The 13,569-nt window shown below is 48.4% G+C and overlaps 1 protein-coding gene across 1 annotated transcript in view; it reads right to left on the bottom strand.

The window, feature by feature from the left end:
• LOC147747723 (protein FAM163A-like) overlaps positions 1 to 13,569 on the bottom strand; it is a 317,877-nt gene that overhangs the window by 247,315 nt on the left and 56,993 nt on the right. The window lies entirely within an intron of this gene.

Genomic DNA, 13,569 nt, shown 5'->3' with positions numbered 1-13,569 from the left:
TTCTCCTGAGCAAGCTGATTCACAACACAACAACAATGATGGGCACATTTTGTGAGCAATGTTAGCATGAGCAAGGAAACCTGGCTGAAGCAGGTTACAGTTACACTAAGAAAGGCAAACGCATTTCAGATTTTCTACCCTACCAAATTACTTCCTCTGTGGTATGCTTCTAACTGATAGATCAGCTAATTTTATTTATTTTATTTAAAACATTTGTATAGCGCGGCTGACACCTTGCAGGTTTCCTGGCGCTTAGCAAATACTCTAGACTAAGGGGAACTGGCGGAAGAGAGCAGCTAAGGGTTAGGTATTTTAAGGGAATAACCAGGTTTTGATATGTTTCCGAAAGGGGAGGAGTTGTGGGATTTGACGGATTTCGAGAGGCATACTGTTCCACAGCTTAGCCGCTGCGACTCGGAAAGATCTGCCCCCCGTCCTGACCTTGTTGTATCTGGGAACAGTTACCAGGCAGGCAGAGGCAGAGCGTAGGGTTCTGGTGGGGGTATGCCAAGTAAACATGGCCTGCAGAGGTTTGGGTCCAACTCCGTGGAGCGCTTTAAAAACGAGGCAAAGAGTCTTGAACGCCACTCGTTGTCTGAGTGGGAGCCAATGTAGCTCGGCTAAGGCCGCTGTGGCTGAGGATCTTCTGGTCCAACCAAGAACTAACTTGGCTGCGGCCGACTGAACTCTTTGGAGTCGGTCCAGTAGAGCAGCTGGGGACTCGAGTAGCAGCGCGTTGCAGTAGTCCAGGCGGCTGAGAATGGTGCACCTGACTATCTGCTCTCGGGCTTGTACTGGGAGGAGTGGCATAATTTTGCGCAGGGAGCGCAGGAGAGCTGAGCAGGTTCCCACAGTTTTTGCAACTTGTGTTTCTGTGCTCAGTTTATTATTCAGTGTGGCCCCAAGGTTGCGGACTGACGTGACTGGCAGAGGTTTATCTGGTGTTTCCGGAGGCCCGAAGTCGCAGGGGAACTGGCGAGGTATTCGACTTCCCGCGCAATACAGCACCTCCGTTTTAGAAGAGTTGAACTGCAAGGAGTTCTTGTGCAACCACCCAGCCGTCTCCCTTAGGCAGTCATGAAAGGCTGCAAGGGGGGTAGAGTCTTCTCCCTCCCAGGAGAAGATGAGCTGGGTGTCGTCCGCATAATTAATTGTTTTGAGTCCATGGGCCTTTATTAACGTGATCAGGGGTTTTAGGTACACGTTAAAAAGGATGGGGCTGATGGAGGAGCCCTGAGGGACCCCGTGGGGGACATGGGAGAAGGTGGATTGAAAAGGGGGGAGGGACACAGCCTGCCTCCTGTCCCATAGATAGGAGTGGAACCATAGCAAGGCTGTGCCCTCCACCCCAGCCTCACAGAGTCTCTCCAACAGGATCCCATGGTTAACCGTATCAAATGCGGCAGACAGGTCCAGTAGGATCAAGGCTACTGCCTGGCCCCTGTCTGCCCGCATACGAATGTCCTCCATGGCTGTCCTCCAATGATACTGCAATGACGTATTGTTCGACCTACCATCTTTTGGTGTGTTCCCACTGTCTTTTTGCTTTCTGACCTCCTGTTTTTGACTCTGTTTTTGCTGGTTTCATGTCTCTGCACAATTTCTCACTGCTTTTCAATGTGAAAGTGCAAGTGCTCCTATTGTAAATTGTATTAAAGATTGGTGTTTCCATGATTGGCATATTTGATTTACTGGTAAGTCCCTAGTAAAGTGCACAAAGTGCCAGGGCCTGTAAATCAAATGCTAATATGTGGGCTGCAGCACTGATTGTGCCACTCTCACTAGCAGCCTCAAAGGGTTCTCAGACCTGCCATTGCCATGTCTGCGCGCAGCTTTTACTTCCATGTCGACTTGGCAAGTGCACCCACTTGCCAAACCCTAACCTTCCCTTTAATTACATGTGAGGCACCCCTAAGGTAGGCTCAAGATACCCCTATGGGCAGGGTACAGTGTATTTGAAAGGTAGGACATCTACTGGTGTATGCGACATGTCCTGATAGTGAAATATAGTATATTTTGGTTTTCACTTTTGAAAGGCTATCTGTCCCGTCGGATATAATGGGTAACACTTTGTAAACATTTTACGAGAATATCTTCTCATTTGGACAAGATAGAGAAATGGAGTTTAGTATGCCTTAACCCAGAATGTAGAAATGCATCTTTCAGTAACAATGATTGTTATGCTCTATGTTTGAAAATACCACTTTTAGAAACTGGGTATTTTCTTGATTAGCCATCCTGAGTGCCTCTGCTGGGTTTGTGGATTGACGTTCTGGCTTTGGAGTGACAGGGGCTGGGGATGTGTATTCGCTAAAGACAGCCACTGGGGGATTGAGGTTTGTCCTGCGTTTCCTGGAGGAGTCAGGGCTGGGTTGAATGGACCTGGGCTGCATTTAGAGTAGTGGGAGGAGATTTCCCTGCACCTGAATTGGCCTTCTCTGCCTTGGACAATGCTGTCTCCACCTCCTGCCGGGAAGCTGGGCCAGAGAAGACCAAACTGGTTCGGACCGAGTACAGACACTCTCTGCTCAAGAGAACAAAGAGAAATTGAGTAACAGTTTATTGGGGCCCAGACTCCAGAACGTTAAAACTTGCTTGGATCAAGGAACCTGCCAAGAAGAAGAGCTGGAAAAACTGCCAGGAGGAGTGCTGCCCTGCTGCTGTGTTGTTGTTTTGTTGAGTTGGCCTGAAGTTGCTGCTTCTGCCTTGGGCAGTGAAAGGACTGGACTGAACTTTCCTAATTCTTTGCTGAGTAGGGCTTGAAATAGAGCTTGCCTCCTGTTCACAAAGTCTCAGGGAAAGCAAAGACCACAGAGGGCTACTCACTGATGATGACGACCGCCGCGTCCACTGAGCCGCTGCTTGCTCGGCCTAACTTCACTACACTGCCCTGGTCGCACCAAAGACGTTGCTGCAAGTTGACCTCGACACCCATGACTGAATCATGGTTTGGGGGCACCGCTCGTAAGTCACACTACGCACTGACCCGTCCCACATCGCTATCTGGGCCGACCAACGCCAAATCCCATCAACCGGCACTGCCGCTTGCACCGTGACCTATCAGTACCGCAACGATCACCGGTCCGCACCGCAGCCCGGGTCTCACTGACGCCGATGGACAAACATCACTGAGGCACTTCCTGCACCACGACTTGAGGGCTCAGCACGCTGCACCGCTATGCTTCACATTGCAACTGCGATGGTTGCCACAAGCAGTCCGCAGTGACTTGGTCTGCCGGAACCAAAGGTATTGTTTACAAGTCGGTTGACACTAACTCCGGTCCGCACCAATGCAGTCGGCTGGAACTGTTGGATTCTGCTGGTTTCAGCACCATGGTAGCTCTGGGCGGAGCAAACGGCTTTAAGGAACTGCATTTTTAAGTTATTCTTGCAATGTGCAGATTTTTTAATACTGTATGTTGGTCTTTTATCGTTTTGGTCTTGTTTGCACAGATAAATATCGGCTATTTTTCTAAAACTGGTGTGGTGTCCGTTTGTAGTGTTTTCATTGTATTAATGTTAGTTATGTGCAAATGTTTTACACACTGCCTCTGAGCTAAGCATGACTGCTTGTGCCAAGCTACTAAGGGGGTGAACAGGTGTTATTTCAGTAGTGTATCCCGCTTATCCTAAGTAGAAGGAAGGGTACCTCTTTGGACAAATGTGCAAACCATTGCCAACTATAGACCCCTATTTCTAACACGTATTCAGTCTGATAATCAGCCATAATTTAGACACATTCTCCATCTTAGTGTTGAGGTTAAATAAGAATTCCTGCTTTGTACTAGACCTCCTAGTTACACAAAAGTACAGAATCGTCTGGTATGTCAGCCATCACAAAGTAGCGATCATACATAAAACTGCATCAATAGGATGGCCATTTCCACCACAACCTTATGATACCTTTGCATGTGTCAAGTTATCACTCAACTTCTCACCCACCTACACCGGCACATGATCTACCACAAACTAAAGAGCAACACTACAATTGTCGACCAGCTAACAGAATATATAATGGAGAGTCTCTTCATTTTCCCAAACAACATCTTCCTAGCTGATTTTAACCTGATCAGGAAAAAACCCCAGATGCAAATGCTCCACTGCAGTTAGTAATTTGCCTTTCATAACCTCCAGCAACTTACCACACTTCCCACCTAGACCAACTGTAACACACTCCATTGTATTTTTAATTAATCCAACTGCTGACTATCTCGACAGATTAGCCTCAACATTTTCCAGTCCCTTATCACATTTTGTTCATATTACTATCCAACCCCTCAAACACAAACACACACACACACCTCAAAACTCTCCACAATAGGTCGATCCATCCATACACTAAAAGGCTGTCCTTGTCTGCTCTTCAATGCACATAACCCCTAAAATGAAACGAAAGATTCCTCAGTGAATGTCAGGATAGCTACAAAAGAATATGAATGCATCATTTGAACAACTCTGGATCAACCAGCTCCCTTAACAACTCAGGCAAATCCATCTAAAGCCTAGGGAACCATCGTTTTCTGAATAAATTGCCCAAGTCCAACATATGCTCAAATAAATGCACCATCTCTACAGCACAATCCAAGAGCAGATAATCATAGTTCCAAATCTACTCGCTGTTCTGGCATTTCAGAAATCTCTTCACCCCTTCAAAAACCGACCCAAACAAACAAGATATTTGACAAATTTCTTGCAGACTTTATTGATATGGTTTGAGTAATAAGTGGAAACTTCAACATAAACAAAGCATCTCTAGGCTCCCCGCTCTAAATGGATGAATATGTGAGCTCCTTCATGCGTATCTCAACTGATGAACTAGCAAACACCATCCAGCATCTAGAGCTTACAAACTACTTTCACGACCCCAATCCAGCTATCAAGGACAATTTTACCATCTTCCACAGGACTTGGTGCAACTTGATCAACGTTCCCCCTAGGGAAGCACATATTCCAAAGCTCACTGAAGACAAGTCTGATCACCCCAGTACTCAGAAAAACATAGGTCCTGATTTCGATCTTGGGAGCGGGTTACTCTGTCACAACAGTGACGGACATCCCATCCACGGAAATATAAATCCCATTATATCCTATGAGATTTATATTTCAGCGGATGGGATATTTATCACCGTTGTGACGGAATAACCCATCCGCCAAGATCTAAATCATATGAAAAACAAAATAGGGCTGGCTCTAATCAGCAAGGCTGAGCCTATATCATAAACAACAAAACAAAGATGCCAGTGCTGATAAAAGTGAATGTAACATGAGGTAAATCCTCCACTAACTGAAAATCAAATTCAGAAAAGGGATTGCTTTTTAGTCGCAGCTTTATTGTGTATTCAATAAATTTTTATAAAATGCATTTGTACATTTGGGGATGAAACATTAAAGGAAAAACAAGGATGCAAGGCGACACATGAAAAGGCAATCAAGTTAGAGCGAACCACCATTCGTTCCTACAATCATATCACTTTCACCAAGCATTCAACAGCACACAAGCTACTTTCATTCATACCATATATACATTATCTACAACAGGAAAAAACAAAAAACACTGCAGCTGCCTGAATGTAAACACACTATTTGTACTCCGTAGTGGCAAATGACAGGGGTTTGGCACTTTCGAACAGTTTTTTGCAAATCCGATAGAAATTAGAGAGTGTCCAATCAATAGCTAATGATCTATGTAAAGTTGTAACTCTTAGATCAGTGGCAGAACAGTGTGAGGAAGGGCCTACGCGTTTCGAATCTCCTATGATTCCTTGGAGATTCTCATCAGGGCCTTTGAGCAACACCTAATGTAGCAGGCGGTGGTCCGCAGTAGGGAAGTGTCGGGGGAATGGACCCAACCCTCGCTAAGAGGAGCTGAAAAGTCCAAGCGCGATGGGAGGGGTACAAGGTCTGAACTGGCAGGGCTGTGAAGCAACGTATCTTATGTTGTTTGAATTGCGGCGTCCTTTAAATCCAGGGCGGAGCGCCTGTCGTTTAATCTGGCATCCTCCGTGGAAGAGGAAAACAGCGTCAGCACAAGCAGGCAAATGTCCGGTGTGCCAGCTGGACCCGGTTTGAAAAGAGACGGTCCTGGAAACCCGCACTTGGTCGGCGTCGGTGTTCGCGCTACTCACTCGCGCATGCGCATCCAACTCCCAGGAGTCCCCACAGGGTACTCCATGTCAACAGGCTCAAAGCATATGTCGACAGGAAAGACATGAGTTTGCTCATGGCCATAGATGAGGGACAGGAGGAAGAGAGTGACCCTCTCCCAGACCTGCTCACTCAGAATCCTGATGATGGGTCAGTAGATGGTGTTGTCTTTTGTGGCAGCCTCTCTGAGCATCAACAGAAAGACTGTAAACAGGTTCTTCAGTCTTTCAGACATATGTTTTCTCTGACACCCAGTCAGACCAATTGGTGTACCCATGAGGTTGACACTGGTGACAGTCTGCCAGTCAAGAGTAAAATCTACAGGCAGCCTGATCATGTTAGAGACTGCATAAAAACTGAAGTGCAGAAAATGTTGGAGTTGGGAGTCATTGAACCCTCAGATAGCCCTTGGGCTAGTCCAGTAGTTCTAGTGCCAAAGCCTCACACCCAGGGTGGTAAGAGAGAGATGAGGTTTTGCGTAGACTACAGGGGTCTCAATGCAGTCACTAAGACTGATGCCCACCCAATACCAAGGGCAGATGAGCTGATAGATAGATTGGCTTCTGCCAACTACTTAAGCACATTTGACTTAACAGCTGGGTATTGGCAAATCAGGTTAGCTGAGGATGCCAAGCCCAAGACAGCATTTTCAACCCCTGGTGGGCATTATCAGTTTGTGGTAATGCCCTTTGGTCTGAAAAATGCACCTGCCACCTTCCAAAGGTTGGTGAATCAAGTCCTTACTGGGCTGGATGACTTCTGTGCAGCATATCTAGATGATATTGCTGTCTTTAGCTCCACCTGGGAGGATCACCTGGTCCACCTGAGGAAAGTGTTAGAGGCTCTGCAAGCAGCAGGCCTCACTATCAAGGCCACCAAGTGCCAGATAGGGCAGACACAGGTTGTATACCTGGGCCACCTTGTAGGTTGAGGCCAGGTTCAGCCACTGGAGAGCAAAATACAGTCAATCAGGGACTGGGCTCCTCCAACCACCCAGACTCAGGTTCGAGCTTTCTTGGGCCTGACTGGATACTACAGAAAGTTTGTCAGGAACTATGGTTCCATTGTGACACCATTAAATGAACTGACAAGTAAGAAAATGCCAAAAAAGGTTCAGTGGACAGCAGGCTGTCAAAAAGCATTCGATGACCTAAAGCAGGCCATGTGCACAGCACCTATCCTCAAGAGTCCAGACTACTCCAAACCATTCATTGTCCAAACAGATGCTTCTGAGTTGGGTGTGGGAGCTGTTCTTTCTCAACTGAATTTTGATGGTCAAGACCAGCCCATTGCTTTTATAAGCAGAAGGCTGACCCCCAGAGAGAAGAATTGGTCAGCTATTGAGAGGGAGGCCTTTGCTGTGGTTTGGGCCCTGAAGAAGCTGAGGCCATACTTGTTTGGCACTCACTTCAAGATTCAGACCGACCATAAGCCCCTCTTGTGGCTAAATCAGATGAAGGGTGAAAACCCCAAACTGCTTAGGTGGTCCATTTCCCTACAGGGGATGGACTTTACAGTGGAACATAGACCTGGTACTGATCATGGCAATGCCGATGGGCTCTCCAGATATTTCCACTTAGAACAAGAAGACTCACCTGGTCAAGGTTAGCTTATTGTCCCAAAGTTTGGGGGGGGGTCATGTAGGAGAGTAGGGTCTGCAATCCTATGATCACCCAGATTTTTTGCTTTTGTTTCACTGGTTTACGACTTTCTCTGGCTGTGGGCCTGCCAATCAGACCCACAGCCTGGCTGTTCTCTCTCTAAATTACAACGTGTACCCTAGGTGCATTTACCAATTGGTACTGGGCCACCTTATCAGACCCTGTAACTCAGGGCATAGGTGTACCCAGGGCTGCCAGGGGCTGCAGCATGTATTATGCCACCCCTGGCTGGCCTCTTAAATTTGACACAACTGGCTGCATGACAGCTGGGGCAAAGTCGTGTAATCACCCTTTGCTGTAGGTGTAGTATACCTATACCTAACCCTAAAATGGACACACAGATTCCTAGCAGTCACTCCTATGGCAGGCCTTGACAATCCTGAAGGCAGAGTGCTTGGAATCGTGTGAGATGGTGCTCTGGCATGAGCTGAGCCTGTCTGCAGCTTGCGGAACCAAGTCCTAATAGCTGTTCCATGATATCGCATACCATATACTCTTAAGTGCATTATAATCCTCGCGGTTAAATGCTAACTTTGGTATTGCTTTATCAAAACATGTCGAGTAAGGTGTCATACGAATTGGAATACTAACCCCTCGCCAATTCTGGCGACGGGGTTAGCATTCCACCCTTCTAGAGGGACACGACATGTATGTAACTGTGAACCCCGGTTAAAGTTAAACGAAGCCTCAGCTCCACAAAATGGATGCTGCCACCACAGACACGAGTCTGACCCCCTGCAGCTGGGAGTCCTTCCAGCGAGGGGAGCCTGGACAAAGGGTTTCCTGTCAGGGGCGGTGCTAGCACCGTCCCAGACATGGTTTTGTGTATCCTGGGTAGGCAGGGCTTTACAGGAAGGTGACTGCTGAGTGGCACCCCGGTGCTCACTACGCATAGGCCGGTCTGAACCAGTTCCAGGGGCACACCAGCCCCTGGCCTGGGGAAGTCCGGCATGGCAGAGGGGTGTAACCACCCCCCTCCTAGTCCCACCCATAGGCAGGACCTAGTCACCGGGTCAGCCCCCTTTTTTAGTATAAAGATGGGAGCGGGCCCCCTGTTCAAATTAGATCATCTTTGGAATCAAGACACGACTTTCTGCGAAAGGACTTCACGATTTCTTCATCAAGATTCTCCCTTGTGGCTAAGGAGTAGTCACCCTGCATCCGCAGGCACCATCCTAAAGAACACTGCGGTCTGCTGCAAGTCCTTCATCACGAATCCGACGACCCAGCTCGACGAGACCCGGCTTCCCTGGCACCTCTGACCTCTACTCACCTCTACAGCCAAGCTGAGAACCGTGAGTGCGACGAGACCTCGAGGGACCGACGATCGCCAAGACTGCACGACATCTTTACTGCAAGCCCACCGTGTCTTCCACGGGTGAGTGCTTTGGGGTCCGAGAAGCCCCGACCCTGCGCAGCTCCAGCACCCAAGATCAGCCTCCCTGCATCTCCACGATCTGCGTGGGGCCCTTCTGCTGTTTGCTGTGCACCGCGTTGTTTGGCTACTAGCCGGCTGGCTTGTGGCCTTCTGAACGACGCCAGACGACATCACTGCTGCTGGTCTGGTTGCTCCAGACTGGCCCTTGCTTCCTTCTTGAAGAGAGGCACCCCGGACCCTCCTGGTCCACTCCAGACGCCATTTTAGGTCCACCGCGTGGGCTTGAATTTGCCAAGGCTTTGTTGCCCAATCCTGGGTCCAGCGACGCCGACAGCTTCTATCTTCGTGGGACAGCTCGATCCTCCTTCCTGGTCGCCGACAACGCCTCCTGGTCCGTGAGATCTCCGAGCCCAGCGTCACCCACACGCCTTGTCGAGGTGGCTACCATCCGGTGCCCTCCTGGTGCCCACTGACTACTGGCTAGTAGTCTCGAACTTGGTCCCCTCTGCTTTCAGGTGTCATCTTCCATCGATCCAGGCTTGGATCCACCGAACTTTCTTCACTGGCCGCCTGCCAGCAACTTCTTTCTTCCAGGCTCCTGGTCCGTCAACGAGGATTCCCGACGTCTTTTGAGTCCTATGCAGCTGCAGCCCCTGGGCTAGGTAACTTCGGCATTTCGGTGCCCCAGCATAGCCTCACTATCCAAGGGTCAGAATCTACTTTTGTTTTCTCCCTACCAGGTCGGGTTCGCCCGAGAACACTAACTTTGCAATTTCTAGCTACCATAGACTTTGTCCCGCATCTCGCGTGAGAGTGCACACACTGCACCCGAGTCCCCTGGGTCTCCTAGAAGTAATCTAACGATTCTATAGTCAAGTCCTAGCGATTCCAAAGCCTATTAGTACTGTACTTACCTGCTAGTAATTTCGCATTCCACTTTTCAAGTATATGGTTTTCCGTGCCCCTCGGGCATCTGTATATACTGTGCTAACTTAAGTATTTTTGTAAGAGTTTTGGTTTGTGCTTAGTGCCCTGTCCTCATAAAGAGTACAGGGCTGTTGTGATTCTTAATAAATATCTGTTTATTTTCATAACACTTGTGTGGTGTCCTTTCACTTGGTGTTCAAGGGGTACATGTGTGGTAAACAGCTGGCTTAACACGCCCTCTCGAGTCTTTAGCCTTAGACTGCTCGTATCCACGCTACTAGGATAGCTGGTCTATAAGGTTGACTTACAACCAATCATCAATAAGGGTTGCTGGACTGATACATAGTGTTCACTAGAATAGTGAGCACTGCATATCAGGCCACCTTCTCACACTGCTTTACTAAAACTCTACATTGAACCCGTGTCCGATTGTGAACACGGGTATTGATGTGCACCAACAGGTCAAAAACACCCAGCTATTCCTAACAACCGTGACAATAGAAGACACTGCCACCCCATTAAACTGCTTCTTGCATTTGCAATTCTGGATGAAGAACTTCCTTCGCATAAACGCCCAGAAAACATTATGGCTCCTCCTCTCGGCCTGGTCTCATTGAATTTGAAGGGATTCTTGCACATATTCTCTGCCTCCACAAAGTCTTTTGGATTCACTCTAGATTTTACCATCCCACGTATCCACACATCAGCAAGTTGGCAAAAGCAGTTAACTTCATCTCCGGTCCTTAAAGAAAATGTGCCACCTCATTCATTCTGACCATCTCAACAGACTTCCATTAATTAATCACAGCCAGGCTTTAGGAGTGCCACCTGGATGCGTGCCCCCAAATGTCTACCACTCAACTGAAACTATTCCTTTACTCTGCAGTCTTTTCTACTCTACAGAAAATTTTGATGACATCACCCTTAAACTTTATGACATACACTGACCATCCATCATGTCCAATATGTAATTCAAAATCTGCTGTGTAATTCATGAGTACAACCCCTTCACCTAGTGACCTACTCACGAGACGAAACTGCACTTACCTGCCAGACGACGCCACCGCCAGGAGTCATTTCTAGGCAGCCAGGTACCTAGAAGCACGCCGCCACCGCCAAGAGTCATTTCCAGCTGACTACACGTGGGCGCCAGGAGGCGCACATAAGCGTCACAGAAACCGGCGGAGCGGGGGAGACGAAACTGCACTTACCTGCCAGACGCCGCCACCGCCAGGAGTCATTTCTAGGCAGCCAGGTACCTAGAAGCACGCCGCCACCGCCAAGAGTCATTTCCAGCTGACTACATGTGCCGCCGCTCCGGGACTACAATTCCCGGCAGCCTACGCGGCGGCGCGCTTTCTGACAACGCGAGGGCGCCAGGAGGCGCACATAAGCGTCACAGAAACCGGCGGAGCGGGGGAGACGAAACTGCACTTACCTGCCAGACGCCGCCATCACCAGGAGTTATATCTAGGCAGCCAGGTACCTAGAAGCACACCGCCAAGAGTCATTTCCAGCTGACTACATGCGCCGCCGCTCCGGGACCACAATTCCCGGCAGCCTACGCGGCGGCGCGCTTTCTGACAACGCGAGGGCGCCAGGAGGCGCACATAAGCGTCACAGAAACCGGCGGAGCGGGGGAGACGAAACTGCACTTACCTGCCAGACGCCGCCACCGCCAGGAGTCATTTCTAGGCAGCCAGGTACCTAGAAGCACGCCGCCACCGCCAAGAGTCATTTCCAGCTGACTACACGCGCGCTTTCTGACAACGCGAGGGCACCAGGAGGCGCACATAAGCGTCACAGACACCCGCTTCGCGCGAAGCCCAGGCAAAGGGCGGGCCCTCTACGGCCCTCATCGGCAGGAAGAGGGAGGAGCAGGGCCAAGAGCGCTGCCCAAAAACACCCAAGTAAGTGACATACTCCTTCAAACCCCTGTAAGCGCCTGGGATACCATATTGTCTTAAAACCCCGCGGACCTGCATTGTTGTAACCTTGTTTAATCGCACGGAAAATGTCTAAAGCGAAAACACCTTCAGCTCCACTTAATACAATAGACAACTACATGGTTCAGAAAGTTGCCAAAATTAATCATGACAGGAGATCATCCCTGGGACTGAGTTATTCGCCAGACTTACTCATTGACAACACGCCTCTACCTACTTCAGCTCTTGATATCAGCAACGAGGTGTTTCAGACCCCAGATAACAACCCTTTGACCCAACTACTAGTAGTAATCAATGAACCAGCTCCCGAAAGCACAACTGACATTGACATTATCACTCTAGAAGAGGAAACCCCCACACCGGTCCCAGCTCCTAGAGTAACAAAGGGGGGGGGGGAAGAATATACCTAAACGGGGTGGTCTTTGATCAGGTAAAAAGCGCCCTGACGCTTCCCCCCCAGGGAAATACTGGAGATGATACTAGGAGTAATGTGGGAGGAAAGGTTCATCTGGATGAAGACCAATTTAAGAAGCTGCTGAATGCCATAGATATAAAATTAAAACTATTACCAACCCACTCCTAAGCAAAATAGACCAGCTCACAGAAGAAGTTAATAGACTAGGAGTGCTTTTGCAAAAAACATCAGAAGAAAAATCAAATACTGCTTTGTTAAACTCAGCTACAGCTGACCCAAAAATTACTAAAATTGCACAGGAGTCAGACTTTTCTGCAAATACTTCCCAGAATACCATGAGGAGGCCTGCCCAAGGGGGGGAGGGATCGAGAGACCCGGATCCAGTTATTAATGGTGAGGATCCTGCAGGGCCCAGCTCTAGAAGCACAAGAGATCTTGACAACATAGAGAAGGGGCCAGTCGAACTAATAGTGGAAGCTTCCCCATTAATATTGGTCCTAGCAAACGTTCCTCAATTAGAACCAGGGCAAGTAGAGAACATCCCTTCTTTGATAAATAAATCACTCCACTGGTTATCAAAGAACATGGCTTTCAAACCAGGAGGCAGGGATCAGTTGGCACAGGAAGTAGTCAAAGCTAGAAGAGTTGAATGGATCGGGGGTGGCATCAAAAAATTCAAGGGGGATTGTGTGGTGCTACATTTCTCAGATCCAGAAGTTTTACCAAACATTCTAGCAAATATATATCCCCCTCAGCGTAGATCCACCGAAATAGTGCCACTAACGTTGGATTTCTTTTATATAAAAAAGGGAAACATTCTAAATCCAACACTGCTGAAAACGAAATGGAACCCTGTAATAAGAAAAGCCAAAATCCCTGAAAATGAAAATAATTGGGGCATCTCGATCGAAAACAGGTTCTCTGCCCTTTCAGGCCTAAGCCAATGTGATTGACTGGAAAAATCGAGGAGTTTAGGGAAAAGTAAGGATATAGAGGTCAAACATGGAAACAATAGTACTCTTACGATATCAGGAACAGATTGTTGTGAGGGCAAGATACCTGACCCTAGAGATCACACCTTCAATGCAGTAGAGAACA

This window comes from Lissotriton vulgaris, chromosome 1_1, assembly GCF_964263255.1.
Source record: "Lissotriton vulgaris chromosome 1_1, aLisVul1.2, whole genome shotgun sequence".
Taxonomy (NCBI): Eukaryota; Metazoa; Chordata; class Amphibia; order Caudata; family Salamandridae; genus Lissotriton; species Lissotriton vulgaris.
Note: the sequence above shows the minus strand (reverse complement) of the source record. Positions and strands in the feature narration are given on the sequence as shown.